Source organism: Triticum aestivum, chromosome 3A (assembly GCF_018294505.1).
Source record: "Triticum aestivum cultivar Chinese Spring chromosome 3A, IWGSC CS RefSeq v2.1, whole genome shotgun sequence".
NCBI classification, from domain to species: Eukaryota; Viridiplantae; Streptophyta; class Magnoliopsida; order Poales; family Poaceae; genus Triticum; species Triticum aestivum.
In genome coordinates, this window is record NC_057800.1 from 514,970,795 (window position 1) to 514,975,000 (window position 4,206).

Consider the following 4,206-nt stretch of genomic DNA (forward strand, 5'->3'; position numbering starts at 1 on the left):
AGTGGAACAAAACACCAGGCATAAGGCCGAGCCTTCCACCCTTTACCAAGTACATAGATGCATTAATTAAAATAAGAGATATTGTGATATCCTAACAAAATATCCATGTTCCAACAAGGAACAAACTCCAATCTTCACCTGCAACTAACAACGCTATAAGAGGGGCTGAGCAAAGCGGTAACATAGCCAAACAACAGTTTGCTAGGACAAGGTGGGTCATAGGCTTGGCTTAACAATATGGAAGGCATGATAAGCAAGTGGTAGGTATCGCAGCATAGGCATAGAAAAAGATCAAGCAGCTAGCAAGCAAAGATAGAAGTGATTTCGAGGGTATGGTCATCTTGCCTGAAATCCCGCAAGGAAGAAGAACGAGTCCATGAAGAAGACAAATGGACGTAGTTGAACGGGTCCTCACAAACGCGACGTTATCGGAACCAACCCAAAGAAGCAACACCGGAAAGAAGCACACAACAAAGTAAACAACCAACACATGAACATGGCATGATATGCGGGATGTGGTATGCGGTGCATATGCATGATTTGGAAAGGAATGATTGAACCTGGCCTCAACTTGGAAATACAAGAGTTCCACTGGAAAGAGGAGTTGATTTCGGTTGAAATCGATATAAAGATCACCGGAATCGGATGCACGGTTTGGAAATGGCAAGCAAAACAAATATGGCACCGGACTGCGATAAACAGCAAGTAGCCTCCTAAATGCATCAAGAACAATATGCTACAGCACTCCAACATGACAACAAAATACATGGTAGGGATCCACTCATGATGCTTGACAAAAGATGAACAGTGAGCTACGGCTAATTCACTCAATAGCAAACTCAAACAAGCATGGAAAAAGTGCAAAATATTACTGGTTACAGACTTAGTGAAATTAACAGCAAGTCAGGAATTTATCAGCAGGAAGCAGTGTTTAGAGCAGGATAACTATATGCTACAGGAACATATCATGGCAAGGCAAGGCATGGCATGAAGCTACTCAAAACATATAACAAAAGTCCCTTAGTGACCATAAGCCAAAAGGGATCAGAAAGTACAATTGCAAGCATGTGAACATAGCAAAAACATAAACAGATTCAGACTTAGTGAAAAACTGGAGCATGCAAAACAAATTAACAAGTAGGCATGTTTACGAGGTCGATGCACTCACTACGAGGCATTGCATGACAAACTAAGCATACACCCAGCAAATTGACATGGCATAGAAGCTAGACATGGCAAGAACAACATCATAGCATGCACGGATCAAGTACAACAAGCTCGGCAAAATCGCTAAACATGTTAACAATCTGCCAGGAACATTTTATAGCAAAAGTAGTGCTCGATTGACTCAAGCTAGGGTGCTCCATAATTGCAAACAAAGACATGGATGGATAGAGCAGAACATTATCTACAAAACATCTTTACTGATCATGCTCAAAATAGGCACGGATCACTAGGAAACAACATGAACATATGGCATAAAAAATAATGACAGGGCAAAGACTTAGTGAAATTCAAGTCCCTGAAATCAGCATCATTGAGTAAGCTACTTTGCATGCTTGTGCTAGTCACCACGAAGATCACAAAAATACAGGACATACACCCCTGTAAAGATGGCATGACATTCCTCAAAACACATGTAGAGCTTAGGATCATAGCATGCACACATTAATCATGGCAAAAATGACAAAAGGCCATTTGCTGAAGCAGATCTGAAATAATCAACACATAGCCCTCTTCCAACAGCATTTCGGGCATCAATATGAGCTCAAATGAAAATGATGCAATGAGATGAAATGATGTACTCGTTGAGACGAACATTTTGATATGCTACACGCATGAAACGGAGCCACGGATGCAGAGTTATGCCATGATGAAAAATGCCAAAAATAATAGTGGTTAGGGCAAAAAGTCAACCCTAACGGATCTGGATCTGGATCGGGGTGGCGCGGAAGCCGAGGTTCGCCGGAAGCACTATGCGGAGTCGCCGGAGTTGAAGAAACTTGCCGGCGCGAGCGGGACTTGTCGGATCCGTTGCCGGGACGGGGGAAGCCGGCGATGGCACCGCGGTGGCGCGCCGGCGACGGAGGGACGGTGTCAAACGCCGCGGGAGGCGTGCTACTCCGGCAGTGGGCCGGCGCGGCGAAGGCGGTGGTGGACGGCGGGGCGGCGACTGGGCAAGGCGGCGGCGGATGGCGGTCAACACCGGTGTCGGCGGAGGAGAACCCGGGCGACGGCTCGGTGCACGCTGGCGGCGGATGGGCCTCGGGGGCCCGATTCAGGCTTCCCGGGCCGGCGGCGGAGAGAGCGGCGGCGGGACGCAGGCTGGGACACGTGGCAGACGGCGACTGGTCGAGCGGCGCGGGCGGACACGTCCGTCGGCCGGTTTTTATCCGGCGGCGGCGGGTGGAGATTTTCTAGGGTTAGGGGTGGAGGAGACCCAGGATTTCGGAAGGGGATCTATTTATAGAGGTAGAGGGAGCTAGGAAGCTCCAAATGAGGTGCGGTTTGCGGCCACGCGATCGTGATCGAACGCTCTAGATGATGGAATGAGTTTAGCTGGGAGTATCAAACGAAGTCCAAATGGTACGAAACTTGATAGGCGGTCTACCGGTAGTAAAACAAGGGCGCATGACAAGTCTCGGTCCAATCCGGAAACGTTTAGTACCCGCACATGAAAAGAGGTAGAAAGGAACACCGGGTGACATAGGAGTGACGTATTGCAAAACGGACAACGGGGAAAATGCTCGGATGCATGAGACGAACATGTATGAAAATGAAATGCACATGATGACATGATATGGCATGCATGACACGCAAGCAAAGACAAGGCAACAACAACGAATAACTGGAGAACACCTGGCACATCGGTCTCGGGGCGTTACACGTATTAGCATCCCCAAGCTTAATTCCTGCTCGTCCTCAAGTGGGTAAATGATGAAGCACAACTATGGTAGGTATTTAACTCAGTGATGAGACCAAGGTTATCGAACTAGTAGGAGAACCACACAACACTATGTAAATGGTACCACAAAGAACAAATACTTGCAACCCACATGAAAGAGGGGTTGTCAATCCCTCCCGGGTAAAAAGATAGATAAATTTGTAGTAGATTGGATAAATATATCTCACGGAAACGTGAAATAAAATAAATAACAAAAAATTGCAGCAATGTATTTTTGGGTTTTTGGATTAATAGATCTAAAAATAAAAGCGAACAAAAAGAGATCTCAAATGCAAAATATGTTAAAGAATAGACCCGGGGGCCGTAGATTTCACTAGTGGCTTCTCTCAAGAAAAATAGCATACGGCTGAAAGGATTGATATGGTTGACTAGAGGGGGGTGAATAGGCAACTAACAATTTTTAACTTTTCTTTACCCAAATTAAACTTTGCATCAAAGTAGGTTGTCTAGATGTGCAACTAGGTGAGCAACCTATATGATGCAACAACAACGAACAAGCAAGCAAGCAAGAGAAGTAATACTAATAAGCTTGTACATGTAAAGGTAAGAGATAACCAAGAGTGGACCCGGTGAAGACGAGGATGTGTTACTGAAGTTCATTCCTGTTGGGGGGAAGTACGTCTCCGTTAGAGCGGTGTGGAGGCACAATGCTCCCAAAGAAGCCACTAGGGCCACCATATTCTCCTCACGCCCTCACACAATGCGAGATGTCGTGATTCCACTATTGGTGCCCTTGGAGGCGGCGACCGGACCTTTACAAACAAGGTTGGGGCAAACTCCACAACTTAATCGGAGGATCCCAACAACACCACGAAGCTTCACCACAATGGACTATGGCTCCGTGGCGACCTCAACCGTCTAGGGTGCTCAAACACCCAAGAGTAACAAGATCCGCTAGGGATTGGTGGTGGAATCAAATTTCTCTTGGTGGAAGTGTAGATCGGGGCCTTCTCAACCACTCCCGAGAAAATCAACAAGTATGATTGGCTAGAGAGAGAGATCGGGCAAAAATGGAGCTTGGAGCATTAATGGAGCTTGAGGGGGAAGAGGTAAGTCAACGGGGAAGAAGGGGACCCCCTTTTATAGTGGGGGCAATAATCCAACCGTTGCCCCACTAAACAGCCCCACAGAGGGCGGTACTACTGCTGAGGGCAGCGGTACTACCACTGGACACAGTGGTACTACCGCTCCCCCTATGGTACTACCGCCCAGCAGAGAGGGCTAGAAGACAGAGGAGGGAC